This window comes from Ambystoma mexicanum, chromosome 3q, assembly GCF_040938575.1.
Source record: "Ambystoma mexicanum isolate Mex_15411 chromosome 3q, UKY_AmexF1_1, whole genome shotgun sequence".
NCBI classification, from domain to species: Eukaryota; Metazoa; Chordata; class Amphibia; order Caudata; family Ambystomatidae; genus Ambystoma; species Ambystoma mexicanum.
In genome coordinates this window covers 1169647252-1169664199 of record NC_090926.1, presented here as the reverse complement: position 1 = coordinate 1169664199, position 16948 = coordinate 1169647252, and positions in this window count along the sequence as shown.

The following is a 16948-nucleotide window of genomic DNA, read 5'->3' as shown; positions in this document are numbered from 1 at the left end:
TGGTCCTCCGACTCCACGCTTCTCACCGGCGCATGTTGACTTCAGCGGGCTTCAGCAGGTGTCCAGCCTGTGAGGGCCTCATCTCTACAACCGAACCCCATGCCCTTTGCCTCCGCTGCCTTGGCCCCGGCCACGGCTGGGAAGGTTGTGCCACGTGCGACACATTGGCTCCACGGACACTGAAGAACAGGCTAGTTAGGTGGAAGGAGCTCTTCCAGAAGTCGCCTCCGGAGGACCTAAAGGACTTTGTCAAACATCGCTCAAGGCCGAAGGAAAGGCCTCTATTCACCATCACACCCCGTAAAGGTGCCTCCTTCCCAAGGAAGCGCCCGGCCGGGAGGAACCTGTTGGGTTCTAGTACCAGCACACGTACCGAGGCTAGTCCAGCTACCAGCCTCACGGCTGAGGGGTCTCCAGATCCTTCCGGTGTCAGTGCTGAGGGACCGCAAGGTTCTTTTACCGGGGTTACTCCTGAGGGACAAAGCCCTAGTACCGGCATCATGTCCGACGGGGTGCCTTTTGCGCAGCACTACCGGCAGCTCTGCCGAGGGCAATATGCCTTCCAGGTCACGGCCTCAGGTGCGGGATAGGCCTTTTGTTCCAACACCTAGCGCCTTGGAAGGGGCTGCTTCCAGCGAGCCAGGCACCACAACTTCTGCACGTGGCACGCAGCTCGACAAAATGGCCACTGCACCAGACAAGATGGCAGCTCATCAGATACCCCCTCTTGTGGAGCGGGTGGAGGAAAGAGTCACAAGGTGCGACTGGTGTCAACCAGGTGTATGGCTTACAGTTTATCCATCAGCAGTGAAGGGCAGGTTTCCCCTGCACCCCAGGCAGTGTGTGCCCTGGCCCCAGCTGCCCTTGCCCACTCTGTCAATATCACCTGCCACCTTTACAGCCTCCGAAGACAGGTTCTTCGAAAGGTTCCTAGGGCTGATGCGAACTCCCCAGATGGGGGCCATCCGCTGGGATGCCATCAGGGAAATGCTCCCTCAGGTCACCCCACCGGCACCCATAGTCATTCCTCCGATGGCTCCGGTGCCACAGGCACCAGCACAGATGCTGCTGCCCCACCCGGCTCTTTTGATTCTGGCTTCCTTGTGTCCCACAGTACAGGCGGTTCCACACCAGCCTACGCAGCAGCCACCGGCTCCGGTCTCCACTTCGCAGCCCACAGCGCCCAGCACTCCTCCACCAGCTCTGGACCCCCCCCAAGCCTGGCGGACGAGGAGGAGGACCCCGACACGCCACCTTCAGCCAGGGCCTTCCACGAACGCCTTGGAGGCTTGGCAGAGTATTTGGGCCTTCTTCAGCCCGAGGTAGAGCAGCCCGAGGAGGGGGTCTTAGCAGAGGTCCTCTCCATAAGACCCCCTACCAAAACGGGGATCCCGATGCAGAAAGATGTAGTTGCCCTGGCCAAGAAGGGGTGTCTCAAGCCGCACTCAGCTCAGTCTGTCAATCGGCACCTCGACGCCAAGTACAGTCAGATGGAGAGGGACACACTCTTGCTTTCAGTGCATCCCCAACCGCACTCTTCTGTGATAGCTGCAGCGTCACTCTATTCCAAGCCTCAGTCATCCTCAGTCACCTCGTCCTCGACACTGCTAGGCACGGAGGAGAAGATCTTGGAGGCGTACGGGAAGAAGCTGTACTCCAACGCCTCCCTGCACCTGCGGCAGGCCAAAGCAGATGCTATTTTGGCAGACGCTAACCAAAGGCTATGGCGGGAAATTGTGGACTTCCTCCCAGAACGTCCGGCACAGAGCCAAGCGCGCTTCAAGGCGGGACTAGGAGAATCAGTGCTGGTAGCGCAGGACATTATGGAGTCCACCATAGCCCACATCGATACCTCTACCTGGGCCATCTGCATTGCCACAGACATGAGAAGGACGGCCTGGCTCCGGGCTACTAAGTTTAATCCCAATGTCCAGGAACGCATATTGGACCTTCCCTGACCTCTTCCACTCCACCACGGATGAGGAATTAGGTAAAAAGAACAGCTCCAAACCGCAGTCTTGAAGGCCACGGCCTACGCCCAGTCGCAGCAAGGCTCTGACAAGGGGCAGGCGTTTGGTGGGTCCAAGGCATCCAGTAACGGCGGTCCAGACAACCCGGACCGTTCTCCGAGTCAGCATCGGATGAAACAACAAAAGGAGGGGGGGGCAAGACATTTTTCCAATCCCCTTCCATCGCAACAGCCTCAGAAGGAAAAAAGGCGTGACCCGCCCCTTCAGGTCCACGTGTCTCCGGTGGGAGGGGCAGGCTTACCTTTCACATGCAATTTTAGCACCAGAATTTTTCAGACCCCTGGATCCTCTCTGTAGTCTCCACGGGGTACCGACTACCGCGGTACCTTCCTCTCCTCTCACCTCCCCTCCTCTCCACAGATTGGGACAGCAACTCTGCTGACGTAGATCTGGCCGCTCATCGAGAGCCAGGTTGTGGAAGAAGTCCCAACCTCCCAGCGAGGATTGGGCTTTTATTTCACCATACAGAAGAAGAACCAGGCTGGCCTGAGAGTTGTGTTGGACCTTTCCACCCTCAATCTCTCCCTCCCTCTGCAATAATTCAAGATGGTTACGCCAGCTCTTTTTTTTTTTTAATTCAATTTTATTGGTTTTTCATGGCAATAGAGCGTTAATACAAACAATGGCATTGGGGCACGGGCCCGTGCCAACTTCCATTTGAGAACCATAATACTCTGCTGTATACACCCTCCCTCCCCCCTCCCGCACAAGACCCCTAATGATAGGGCACACGATCCACATCACCATGATTATCCTTTTCAGGCGGTTCCAACCGGGCATACAAGGAACAAACATTAGTGAACTTTACTTGGAAAAGTACAATGAGTCTTATGCCACGACCAGCTTCGGGCCGGGTGGAGTGCTCCTGTTAAACTCCTGCCTCGTCCTCTACGTTAGAGAACGTCTCCATGAATTGTAGCCAGTCGGTCTCAACCTGCGTGCTGGAGCCGTGTATTGCTGCTGTTACTCTCTCCATAAAATAAATGTCCTTGGCCACTATCATCCATTCCCTCCTCGAGGGAAGAGATGCTCTCTTCCAGGTCCTGGCCCGTGCAGCTCTGGCTGCCAACAGCAGGAAGTGAGTCAGGTCCGGGAGTTTCTCCCAGTGGTCGTACCTGTGGCGGAGTCCAAATATTAGTGGAAATGGCTCTAATGGGTAAACCCCCTCTCCTGCCTCCTTAAACCAGCTGAGCACTTCTGACCAGTAGACTTGCACTTTCTTGCAGGACCGCCACATATGCCAGTAGTCGGTTCTTTCTCCACATCCGTGCCAACACAGCGGGACGGTGTCTGGGAACATCCTACAGAGGGAGATCGGGTCATACTGCCACCTATGGAGAAGCTTGATGGTGTGGGACTTGTACTGGCATGAGATAGATGTCTTAAATGCCCTGCTACATAATTTCCCCCAGAACCCATCTCCAATGGCGCAACCCAGGTCCCTTTCCCATTTCCCTCTGAGGCTTTTAGTCGTTCCCTCGCGGGAGGTTAGCAGTGCTCCGTACTCGAGGGAGATGAGACCTTTCATTTCTGTGTGGGAGTCTAGAATTTTCTCAACCGGGGTAAGCCCTCTTTGTATGCAAGATTTTAGTTTCGGCTTCATTAGGATGCCCTTGAGGCGAAGGTATAGAAGCGGGGAGAGCCTGCCGATTCCCAGTGCCGCCTCCAGCTCCTGGATGCTTATAAAAGTGTCATCTCTTACCAATTGGCCTACCCTACACAGGCCCGCGTCGAACCATGACTGGTAGTGTTCATGGCCTGGGATGTCTTCCAGGACTGGTGTAGACCAGATATGGCTCAGGGGAAAGGGCCATGTGGTGACTTTCTCGCTAGGGCCTTTCCCCGCTAATGCTTTCCACAATGTACCCAGTATTGGGTGGTCCCTGATTCTTTTGGGGAGCTTTTTCAGTGGGACCCATAGCCATTCACCCACGGTAACTGGGCGTAGGTAAAAGTTTTTCAATGTATGCCCATTGTTTATTGGGGTCCTCCCTAAGGTGGGGAGCCAAGGCCCTAAATTGGGCTGCTCTATGGTAGGCATGCAGGTCCGGCAGAGCGACCCCTCCTCTATCCTTGGGGAGGGTGAGAGTCTCGTATCCGATTCTATGTGTCTGGCACTGCCATATAAACTTCACTATACACCTCTTGGCTTCTCTGAGGTATGTTTCAGGAGCCTCCAAGGGGAGCATCTGGAAGACGTACAGCACCCTAGGGAGCAGATTCATTTTTATGGCATTTATTCTACCCATCCAGGAGATCTGCCCTTTCCCCCAACCCTCCATGTCCCTGAATAGTTTATCAAAGAGCGGGGGGTAGTTTGCCTGGCCTAAATCCCCGTTGGGACGGACTATGTTGATCCGTACAAATTCGGAGGCCCAGTGGGACGAGTTCCGCCAAGTCTCTGTCCACATCGGGTGCGAAGGGAAAGATCATTGACTTGCATATGTTTACCTTAAATCCGGAGAAGTGGCCGAACTGTTGAATCACCTGCAAAGCGGCTGGGACTGACCTTGCGGGCTCCCGGAGGTGGAGCAAGATGTCATCTGCATAGAGGCCTAATTTAAAGGTACGTTCGCCCACCTCAATTCCTCTCACCATTGATGAGCTCCTGAGGTACTCTGCCAGGATCTCCATTGTCATGGTCGAAGAGGAGAGGGGAAAGGGGGCAACCCTGTCTCGTCCCTCTCTGGAGGGGAAAGACTCGTGACAAACGCCTGTTAACTGTGACTCTGGCAGTTGGTGACACGTATAGGGCCTTGATGGCTTGTTTAATCCCTGTACCGAATCCCAGCTTCTCGAGTACCCCCTGAAGGAACCCCCAGTCGACCCGATCAAACGCTTTCTCGGCATCAATGGACGGGGTTCTCACCCTTCGGTGCTGCTTCTCTCATCAGGTGCAAAGTCTTGCGCAATGTATCTGCACCTTGCCTTCCCCGTATAAAACCCACCTGATCTGGGTGAATTGGCCTCGGCATGTAGCTGTCCTATCTCGAGGCAATGATCCTGGTAAATAGCTTAGCATCTACATTCAGGAGGGAGATAGGTCTGTAGGAGCGGCAGTCCACTGGGTCTTTCCCTTCCTTCGGAATCACCGTGATCAGAGCTTTGCCAAAGGATGGGCGTGCTCTCCCCGTCCTCATAATATTCGAGAAAAGGTCCGCCAGGAACCCCGCCAGTTGGCCCGAGAAGGCCTTGTAGAAACCTGCCGTGAACCCAGCCTCCCCCGGGGCCCTGCCCAGTTTCAATCCCAATATGGCTCTAAGCACCTCCTCCTCTGTTATAGGGGCATCTAGGGCTGATGCTTCTAGGGGACCAAGGACAGGGAGGGTGACCCCATTGAGAAATGCCTCACTTGCTTCCTTCTCTATCTCCCCTTCCCTCCCGTAGAGCTTCTCATAGAATGAAGCAAAACTCTCAACGATCTCCTCCGGATCAGATCTTTCCCCCTCTTCAGTGCTAACTACTCTTGCTACCCATCTATCTGCCCTTTGGCCTCGGAGTTTTGATGCCAGCATAGCATCGGCCTTATCCCCTTTCTCATAGTATTTCTGACGTAGATGTTGGAGCCCCGCTACAATTTTCCCCATCTCCATTTCTCTCAATTCTTGTCTCTTATCCCTCGCTATGCCCAGGTCCCTCTCTTTCTCTGTCTCCACCTTCCCCTCCGAGCTTTCTAGAAGGATTATTTCGGATCTCAACCAAGAGAGTCCTAATTCTTTTTTTGGATGCCCCTTCGCTGATCAACCTACCCCTCCAAGTCGCCTTAGCCGCCTCTCACACCATCTCCCGGCTCACTTCTCCCGTGTCATTTAGCTCAAAGAATTCTTTAATTGCAATGGTCATTTCTTCCTTAAAGAACGCATCCCTCAGCAGGATATCGTTGTACTTCCAGAGGGACTCCCTGGGTTTCAGGCCCGCTAAACTGACGTCCGACAAGACCATGTCGTGGTCTGACCAGCTGACCGGGCGGATGTCACAGGCCTCTATTCTGCTCATATGCTGGCTCCCCATGAAAAGGTAATCTATCCTAGTCCTGGTACCATGGACTGCGGAGTAGAAGGTGTATCCCCTTCGCCAAGGGTGCAGCTCCCTCCAAATGTCCACCAGTCCCTGTTCCCACATTAATTTCCGCAGCCCACCACGATGTTCAGCTCCTCTATTACCTGATGTGGCCGAACTCCCACTATGGTGCAGCTCTCGATCTGCCCACATATTAAAATCCCCACCCAGGAGCAGGAGCCCTTCTGCTTTAGCCGTCACCTCCCCCAAGGCCACTTGAGCGAACTCTTCTCTGACCCGCGTTAGGGCAGTATATCACTGCTAGGCTGACTCTAGAATTATTTAGATTGCCGGACACTACCAAGGATCTTCCATCCTCCCTCTCCCACCAAGACACCTCTGTCAATTTCTGGTTCCTTTGGAGAAGGATGTCAACTCCGCCTCTCTTTACGTGGCCAAATGCCCGAAAGGTCTGGCCAACGTGAGATCCTGGGATGGCCCTCTCCTCCCCGCCTCACTGTTCTGGTTTCTTGCACAAACAAGATATCCACCTTCCCGTTTTTCATTTCCCTCCCGAGAAGGGAGCGCTTTGTCGGGGAGTTAAGCCCCTTGACGTTGAGTGAACCCACCCTGAGTGACTCGACCCGGCCCCTTTTTTCATTGACTGCCATTGCTTTCCCTTCTTGAGTATCTTGTCCTCCTGATCATGTCGGGGCTGCCCCGTGCCCATTTGAAGTGTGGTGGACATCATGCCCCAAGCCCCTTACTGTCAACTCCCACCTCTCCCCACTCCCTCTTCCCTTCTTTGTCCAAGACGCCTGCCAACAGGCAAGCCACCAGGGTATGTGCATGTTCCTGCACCGCAGTTCTCTTGGTAAAATCTGTGTCCCCAGCCGGGATCGCCTACGAGCCAAACTTAATCTTCTCGTTAATCTATCTTTACACTCCTAGACCCCTTCAGCTTCGGATGACGGAGTATTAGGTTTTCTGAATTTTCTCCTGCCCTTTGTCTTCTTCTTCGTGGACCAGGGACCTGCCGGTTTTCTCACGGTGTCACCTGGTTCTTGAGTCTCCATCAAATTTCCTCCTTCTGGGGCGTCCCCCTTAAGCACTTGTAATACTTGCGAGGCTGCTTTGCCACTAATCACTCTATAGTCTACCGCAGCCCGTTCAAAGGAAAGGGCGAAGGGGAAGGACCATCTATATCTTGGCTTGTGAGCCACTGGGTGAGTGGACGACATTCTCTTCTGTGGTGAACGTGAGGGATGATAGGTCCTGAAATATCTTAATTGTATCGTATTCAAAGGTAAAGCTCCCCAGTCTTTTTGCCTTCTCCAGGACCTCCATTTTCTCTCTATAGCGGTGGAACCGCACTACGATGGACCTCGGGCCACCGCCCGCACCCCCTCCACCTCGATGCACTCTTTCCAGCTGGACCTCCTTGCCGCCCTCCAGTGTAAAGAGCTGGTTTATCAGACCCTGGACCTTCCTCCCCACATCAGCCGCAGTTTCCCCCTCTCTCTTGAGTCACACCCATAATGCGCAGGTTTTTTCGGCGCTCTCTGTTCTCCAGATCATCTATCTTCAAAATCATGTCCTCCTCTCTCATTTCCAAGTCCGTTAGCCTTCCCTCATATTTCATGTCGAGCAGGTCTGCCTGGAGGTGATTATTTTCCATCCTTTCCGTTTTATCCTCCAAGGTATACACCTTCCCTTGAGGTCCACTATGGAGGCTTGAATGTCTGTGCGAATCGCCTTAATCTCTTGGAGAATGTCCTTGAGATCCTCTTTGGTGAGTGCAGCGGGAGGGGGTTCACTGCTTGCTGGCATGGTGGTTAAGGCGGACCTGGGGACCACACTCGTGACCGCGGGGGGCCGGCGGAAGCACTGGAGGGATGAGATCGCCCCGGGCACTGGGGATCGCTCCATCAGGATTCCCCTTGCAAGGGTGTCAAGGTCGATGGTCCAAGGCCTTTTCAGTGGTCGGACTACTGGGAACTCGGACGATGTGAGCATGTGGCTCTGTAACAGGCGCCGTGCCCTAGCCGGGGCCTGCTGATCTAAGTAGGGCCTCCGAGGTACTGGCCCAAGATGGATCCGTAGATTTCAGGCAGCACCGACCTCCCTTCGTCGCGCCCCGACCGGGTGGTGTTCCAGTGTATAACTAAGGAGAGGGCCCTGGGGGAGCTGCCCCTAGATGGCTCGTCCACTCAATTGGCCCTCCACCCCCACGCTCTCCTCACCTCCAACTGCTCTCCGTCACTGTGCTGGGCCCTGCCGGGTAGGCCGAGGCGCTTCCGTGGCATCCACGGGGCCAATGCTTCCGTCCGGGCATTGTCTGTCGCGTATGCCGGCCCCGAACCGGGCCTCCGTGTGCTGGGTGTGGGCCGGGAGCGGGCTCTGGGCCCCAGCCAGGAGGGAATCTCTTCGGGGTGCTGGAGGGCGCTCCTCTGTGCTGCCTCCGTTCCGGGAGTCTGGGCCGCGTCCTCTTCAGCCCGCGGCTCTCGTATGGTTCACTGTGTCCGTGGGGGCCACGTTCGTATGAGCCCCACTCCGAGCCCCCCACAGTGCGGTGTGTCCCCCAGCACACCTCCGCCAGATATGCTTCCGCAACAGGGGGGGGTGGGGCGCCCGGCTCCACGGGCCTCTTCGCGGAGCCGCGGGGACGGTGTCGCAGGCCTACACCGGTACCCACTGCTTGTGTGCACTCCTCAGGATTCCTCTGTAGTCAGGACCCCGGGCCACGCTGCGGCGGGTTCCGACGGTGGGTCCCCAGGTACTCTCCGGGTGGGGCCAGCTGATCAGCGGACAGGTCTTCTCCGGCTCAGTCCCGTACTCAAGGCCGGGGACTGGAGAAGTCCACTAGGCCCTGCGGTGCTATCAGGAGCACGATGCTTACACGTCCTGCATGCTCCGCGCCCCCTGGTGGTCTCCATTACGCCAGCTCTTATTGTGGAAACACTGGACAGAGGAGACTGGATGTGCTCGGATGTGCTCCCTGGATCTGAAGGACGCTTACCTACACGTCACGATTTGGCACCCGCATCGTTTGTTACTACGCTTCAGGGTCATGGGCTTCCATTTACAATGCAAGGTGCTACCCTTCGGCCTCAACTTGGCTATTTACCAGGTTGATGAATGCAGTGGCGCCCTCCTCAGGGCCCAGGGCCACCACGTCTACCCATACCTGGATGACTGGCTCGTCAGGGTCGCCTCTCCGGAAGCGGTTCAGCATACTGCCTCCGCAGTACTCATGAACACACTCCATGACCTGGGGTTCACGATCAATCTCAAGAAGTCTCAGCTGCAGCCCAGGCAGAGCCTGTCCTTCTTGGGCTTCAACTGGGACACAAGCTCTGTGAGAGTCTTTCCCTCGGAGGACAAGATTGCGGCCATCAAGAGAGCTACAGCTCATTTCCTCTCCAGGCCCGTGACCTCGGCCTGGTCGTACCAAAACCTACTGGGGCTTACAGCAGCAGTCCTTTTGGCCGTGCCCCACACAAGGCCCAGGATGCGGAGATTACAGCTGCACTTCGCAGCCTCATAAAATCAGAAGGGCTCCCAAGAGGAGCCAGTCAACATTACTCCCTTTCTCCTCTCAGACCTCCACTGGCGGTCAGCTGACTTCAACCTGAGGCAGTTTAACGCTCACCTGACTCCCACGGAGGCGCTGGTCTAGTCTGGGTTGCTGTGGCCTCTTCGAGCATGATGCGCAGAACTCGGAACACCGACTGAACAGGACCCTTAAATCTTGCTTATCTGGCCCGTAGGAATATCCTTCTGCAGATGAGAAAGGGGATTAACAGTCTGCAGAATAGTGTGCTTGCTCCCCCCTTCCCCCCTTCATTCTTCTCTAACTTCCTCCGAAATCCCCGGTTGAAGCTCACCTTATGGTTTGAAAGGATGAACTCTCCATCCTGCCTCTGGTGCAGGGGCGCGTGTTTGTCCAGTTACTTCACTGGTTTTCAGAATGGCGCTGGCAAAATCCACTTGACTTTTCCGAGCGGAATGCCGTAAGTATGAAGATTACAAAAGTTCAAGTGTTGAGCCTCCTTTTCTGTTGCCTTCCTAACCTGTGATCTGTCCTTTATTTCAGGTGCAGAATGAAGGCGATGCGTTGAGGGATTGACTTGCCGATGGTAAACTCAGGTGAGTTAGCGATGGGGGCGATCCCTCTTAATGTCTTTATATTCCTCCAGTAATGTCTTTTGTCCTTTCCCCATAGGGGCCGGGGTGCGGTACCTGCCAACGTAGCGGCGCCGACCCGAAATGAGGAATGATCCACCAACAGAAGATCGGTAAGTGTTATGGCGGAAAATTAAGCTTTCCTCATATGTTCCTTCTGCTCACCTTTTGTCTCTTCTTCTCTCCCCAGGCGCAGAGATGTGGCGACCGATGCAGACAGTCGCGGTGGAGCCAGAAGACCTCCCAAGGACAGGTGAGTGAAGCGCGGCGCTGCAGCGAGCAACGCGGTGCTTTTAAATGAAAGTCTTTTCTCAGGAACGCTGGCGTGAAGGTTCCGGATGCAGGTAAGAAGTTTGATAAAATTCTTGGTTTTCACCTTTCTCTTCTCTTCTTTCCTTTCCTTGCAGGTTTTCCAGGATCGAGGCGGGCGTGGCTGGAGACCAGATGCAGGAGCAGACACGGTGAGCGTTCAGCTGCTTGGATGCAGAACAACGCGAAGCGTGAGCTACTGTCTGGGCGTGGCTTAAATAGCCCCCAAAGTAGTTCCAGGTAAGTATCCTTCCCTGGCCACGCCCGAGTGGCAAAATAGTCCCAATGAAAAAATAGTCCCTTTCAGGTCTCAGGGAGGCCTGAATCTTGCAGCATGGTCTGCATCAGGTAAGTGCACAAAACACCTTCCTTTATGAGCCTGGCGCCTATGGCGCCAGGACTGATGTCCAACAAGAGCCTGGCGCCAATGGCGCCAGGACAGAGTCCAAAGAGCCCCTATAAGGGGCCGCTGGGCTTTTACCCGGGGGCATGATGCCTGCTCCCGGGGGTGCTGGGCCTGGCCTGGTGCTCCGGGGTAGGCATCATGACAGCACTCCCCCCCCCCCCAAGGCCCTTCCCAAGGTTGTTCCCTCTGGAGGTTTCGGTTTGTTTGGGAAATTCCGATGGAACCTTTTTACCAGCCGAGGTGCATGTACGTGGTCGCTGGGTTCCCAAGACCTTTCCTGAGGCCCGTACCCTTTCCAATCAATTAGATAGAAAAGTTTTGATTTTGAGATCTTAGAATCCAAAATGTTCTTCACCTCGAATTCAGGCTACCCATCTATCTGGATTGGTTCTGGTGGCTTTATTAATCTGGTTCCTGGTTGCGCTGGTTTCAAAAGTGACACATGAAAAACGGGGTGAATCCGCATGTTAGCTGGTAGATCGAGCTTGACTGTCACTGGGTTAATTATAGCTTTGATCGAGTAAGGGCCCAAATACCTTGGATTAAAAGTTTGAGGTCCCTTGAGCAATAAGTGTTTGGTAGCCAACCATACTTGATCCCCTATTTGGTATGGAGGCGCCTCACTCCGATGCAGATCTGCATTCTTTTTGTATTTCCCTTTCGCTTGTTGCAAATGTGCAGTTGCATCCTTGAAGGCTTGAGTTATCGTGGAATACAAATGGCCCACTGCGGGCATTTCAAGGCTCAGAGGTGAGTCCAGGTATGAAGTACGAGGGTGATGTCCATATAGGGTATAAAAGGGGCTTGGTCCAGTTCCAGAGTGTACCGAGTTATTGTATGCATATTTTCGCCACCCATAAAATATCCTTCCAATTACCCTCCGATTGGTGCAACATACATCGTAGGTATTGTTCAAGGGTCTGGTTCGTTCTCTCCGTCTGACCATCGGTCTGTGGGTGGTGGCTGGTTGAGAGTCTTACGTCGATTTTTGCCAGTTGACAACACTTCCTCCAAAAATGAGAAATAAACTGGCTTCCCCGGTCGGAGACTAGTATGGACGGGAATCCATGCAAACGGATGATATTTTCGAGGAATTCCTTGGCTAGGACAGAAGCTAAAGGTAATCCTTTCAACGGAATAAAATGGGCCATCTTGGAAAATAAATCCATCACAACCAGAATAGTATTGTATCCATTACAAGGGGGCAGGTCCGTGATAAAATCTAGTGACAAGGTGTGCCAAGGTGCTGGTGGAATGTCTAAAGGCTGAAGAAGACCGGCGGTTTTGTCTTTTGGCCTTTGTTTTGGGCGCAAACTCCACAGGACATCACAAAAGATTTAATATCCTTTGCCAGGAAGGCCACCAGAATTGTCGTTTAATTTTTTCCTCAGTTTTGGCAATGCCAGGATGTCCTTCCATCAGGGAATCATGATGACGGGAAATAACCAGTTCTTGCAATTCCTTTTCTGGCAGAAATAAGCGTCCTTGGAAGTAAGGTAGGCCATCGTTGACCGAAAAGTAAGACCCCCTTTGGATCCAATCCTGCAAGGCTGTAGAGTCCAGGAGTTGTTTTACCCATGCTTGAAGGTCTTCAAGGGTTTGTAAAGAGGTTATCCCCAAAATTCTTTGTTGGAATTATCGGCACAGGTTCTGAGTTTGTGTCTATTTCTCCCATTCCTATTCGAGATAGCGCGTCCGATTTGCCATTCTTACAGCCGGGGCGGTAAGTGATTATAAAATCGAACTCAGCAAAGAACAAAGCCCATCAGAGCTGACGTGACGATTGAGCCTTGGCAGTTTTTAAATATTGTAAGTTTCGGTGATCAATGATCACGGTGATGGTATGCCTGGCGCCAAGAAGATAATGCCACCAAGCCTTAAAGGCGGACTTAATGGCTAATAATTCCTTGTCGGTGATTGCATAATTTGCCTCAGGCGGCGAGAACTTTCTGGACCAAAATGCTACGGGGTGCAGTTGGTTGGTTTCAGGGTCTCTCTGAGACAGGACAGCTCCCATGGCTAAGCTGGACGCGTCGGTTTCGACTATATATGGAAGATCGGGACGCGGGTGCTTAAAAATAGGTGCGGACGTGAATTTAGCTTTCAATTCCTGAAAGGCCTGTTCGGCTTCCTCGGTCCATTCGAAGCGTTTATTTTTCCGCAAGAGTGCAGTGATGGGTTGTACCACACGTGAAAATTCCGGGATAAATCTGCGATAAAAATTGGCAAAACCAAGCATGCTTTGGACACCTTTCACCGAACTAGGTGATGGCCATTTGAGGATGGGATCCACTTTTCGTGAGTCCATTCGGACCCCTTTAGGTGTCAGGATGAATCCAAGAAACTCAACCTCGGTGGTATGGAAAACGCACTTTTCCAGCTTTGCAAACAGTTTGTGCTGGCGCAATTTCTCAAGGACGGCCCTGACATGCTTTCTGTGATCAGATTCCGAAGAGGAGTACACAAGAATGTCATCGATATATACGACAACACAAACATCGATGAGTTCCCGAAGGACATCGTTCATGAAGAATTGGAAGGCAGCAGGCGCGTTGCACAACCCGAAAGGCATCACCTGGTATTCGAATAATCCATATTTTGTAGGGAAGGCCGTTTTCCATACGTCGCCTTCTTTTACTCGCACCAGATGATAAGCCCCCCGGAGATCTAACTTGGTGTATACGCAAGCGTCCTTCACCTGGTCAAGGAGTTTAGGGATCAGAGGCAGAGGGTAACGGTTTTTAACATTTATCTGGTTCAATGCGCGGTAGTCGATACAAGTTCTAAGGTTGCCTTCTTTTTTGGGCACGAAGAACAAAGGCGAGTATGCCGGAGACTTTGACGGGCGAATGAAACCATTGGCTAGGTATTGATCTAAATATTGTCTCAAATGCAGATTCTCAGGTTCAGTAAGGGCATAAATCCTGCTACAGGGGGGTTGTGCACCGGGCACCAGATCGATTTGGCAATCGTACGATCTGTGGGGAGGTAACGTGTTGGCCTGTTCCTTTTGGAAGACATCCTGAAAGTCTTGGTATTCTGGAGGTAGTTGCATGGAGACAGAGGTTACAGACGCTAGACTAATCTTCAGATTTTCTGGGTAGCAGGTTTGTGCACAATCCGGGAAGGTTATTCTCTTCGCTCGCCAATCAATTCGAGGATTATGTGTCTCTAACCAAGGGATTCCGTGAATAACCTGAAACTGTGGATCCTTTATTACATCAAACACAACTGCCTCCCGATGGCCGTCCGGACCTATAAGTGTCACCTCAGCAGTGGAATGTGTTACCGGTCCTGAGGCAATTTCGGTTCCATCGACTGTGGTGATGACATCTTTGCTGGTTTTAGGACGCAGAGAGAGGTTAATCCTAGAGACCAATTCATGATCCACATAATTTCCTATAGCCCCAATATCGATGTATGCCTTTATTGCATGCAACCGCTTAGGCTGTTCCGGATCTACGAGGACCATTGGCACAATGAAATGCGAGGTCTGAGAGTTAGTTTTCAAGCTCGGCAAGCGGACCCCTACGCTTGTCGGGCGTGGTCGTTTCCCGAAACAGAGTCTTCGTGGTTTTTATCAGCGGCTCCTACCACCTTCTTGGGCGGTTTTGCCGGGCAATCTCGTAGAAATTGTCCAGAGGACCCACAATAAAGACATAATTGCATCTGCCGTCTTCTTTCACGTTCTTTTTGAGTTAAAGGTCCTTTAACCCTTCGGATTTGCATAGGCTCAGAGACATCAGCACCCTTGGGGTTAGCGTGGGTCTTGACCAACAACCGGGTCTCAAACTTGGACTGACCTGCTTTTCTGTTTTGAAGTCTGTGATCCAATTGGACGACTAAGTCTATATATTCTGTGCATTCTTGGGGCCGATTTACAACTTGGGTCAGGACATCTTTAAGTTCTCTGCGTAGACCTTGATAAAATAACGTGATTCTTTTATCCTCTGGCCACCCAGTTTCCCCAATTAGTCTATTAAAGGTTGCAATGTAGGATAGGAGGTCCTGATTGCCCTGTCGCAGGGATAGGAGTTCGTCATCCAGAGCCTGCCCCTGAGAGTGTCGAGCAAATAACCTTTCCATGCTTGCTTGAAATCCTTGAAAATCACGGAGAATCGGGTCATCTTGAGTAACCAGTGGAACTGACCAATCGGCAGCATAGCCGCTGAGATATGACAATACAAAGGCTACCTTGGTCTGGTCATTAGGGAAGGCGCCAGGTCTGCATAGGAAGTGCAAATGACACTGATTCATGAATACGGCGAATCGTTTGGGGTCCCCAGCAAAGCGTTCGGGTGGGGCCAGCGGCAAGTGTCCAGGTAGATTAATCTGCACAGGCTTACTGGGAACCACAGGAGCGGGGTTCCCCCCGGAACAGGGTAGAGGAGTGTGTCCAGCTTGACCTTGCAAAAACTGTCTAGCCAGGTCATCAGTTCTTTCCTTTGATACAATCACTTCCCTCCTGAGAGCATTAGTCTCTTGACGAGCGGCGTGTACTTCGGCCCAAATTCCCCCAGTAGTTAGGCCAACTGATCAGTCTCAGAAGTTTCCCTAGCGCCTGGGTGGGAATTTGTAGGAAGGCTTCGCGTTCTGTAACGCTCACCTGATTCCCACTGAGGCGTTGGTCTAGTCTGGGTTGCTGTGGCCTCTTCGAGCGTGATGCGCAGAACTCGGAACACCGACTGAACAGGACCCTTAAATCTTGCTTGTCTGGCCCGTAGGAATATCCTTCTGCAGATGAGAAAGGGGAGTAACAGTCTGTAGAATAGTGTGCTTGCTCCCCCCTTCCCCCTTCGTTCTTCTCTAACTTCCTCCGAAATCCCCGGTTGAAGCTCACCTTATGGTTTGAAAGGATGAACTCTCCATCCTGCTTCTGGTGCAGGGGCGCGTGTTTGTCCAGTTACTTCACTGGTTTTCAGAATGGTGCTGGCAAAATCCACTTGACTTTTCCGAGCGGAATGCCGTAAGTATGAAGATTACAAAAGTTCAAGTGTTTAGCCTCCTTTTCTGTTGCCTTCCTAACCTGTGATCTGTCCTTTATTTCAGGTGCAGAGTAAACTCAGGTGAGTTAGCGATGGGGGCGATCCCTCTTAATGTCTTTATATTCCTCCAGTAATGTCTTTTGTCCTTTCCCCATAGGGGCCGGGGTGCGGTACCTGCCAACGTAGCTGCGCCGACCCGAAATGAGGAATGCTCCACCAACAGAAGACCGGTAAGTGTTATGGCGGAAAATTAAGCTTTCCTCATATGTTCCTTCTGCTCACCTTTTGTCTCTTCTTCTCTCCCCAGGCGCAGAGATGTGGCGACCGGTGCAGACAGTTGCGGTGGAGCCAGAAGAACTCCCGAGGACAGGTGAGTGAAACGCGGCGCTGCAGCGAGCAACGCAGTGCTTTTAAATGAAAGTCTTTTCTCAGGAACGCTGGCGTGAAGGTTCCGGATGCAGGTAAGAAGTTTGATAAAATGTTTGGTTTTCACCTTTCTCTTCTCTTCTTTCCTTTCCTTACAGGTTTTCCAGGATCGAGGCGGGCGTGGCTGGAGACCAGATGCAGGAGCAGACACGGTGAGCGTTCAGCTGCTTGGATGCAGAACAACGCGAAGCGTGAGCTACTGTCTGGGCGTGGCTTAAATAGCCCCCAAAGTAGTTCCAGGTAAGTATCCTTCCCTGGCCACGCCCGAGTGGCAAAATAGTCCCAGTGAAAAAATAGTCCCTTTCAGGTCTCAGGGAGGCCTGAATCTTGCAGCATGGTCTGCATCAGGTAAGTGCACAAAACACCTTCCTTTATGAGCCTGGCGCCTATGGCGCCAGGACTGATGTCCAACATGAGTCTGGCGCCAAAGGCGCCAGGACGGAGTCCAAAGAGCCCCTATAAGGGGCCCGCTGGGCTTTTAACCGGGGGCATGATGCCTGCTCCCGGGGGTGCTGGGCCTGGCCTGGTGCTCCGGGGTAGGCATCATGACAGGCAGGGCAAGCCTTTCCGGCAGCCGGCCCCTCGGGTCACAGTTACTTAGGACTCTT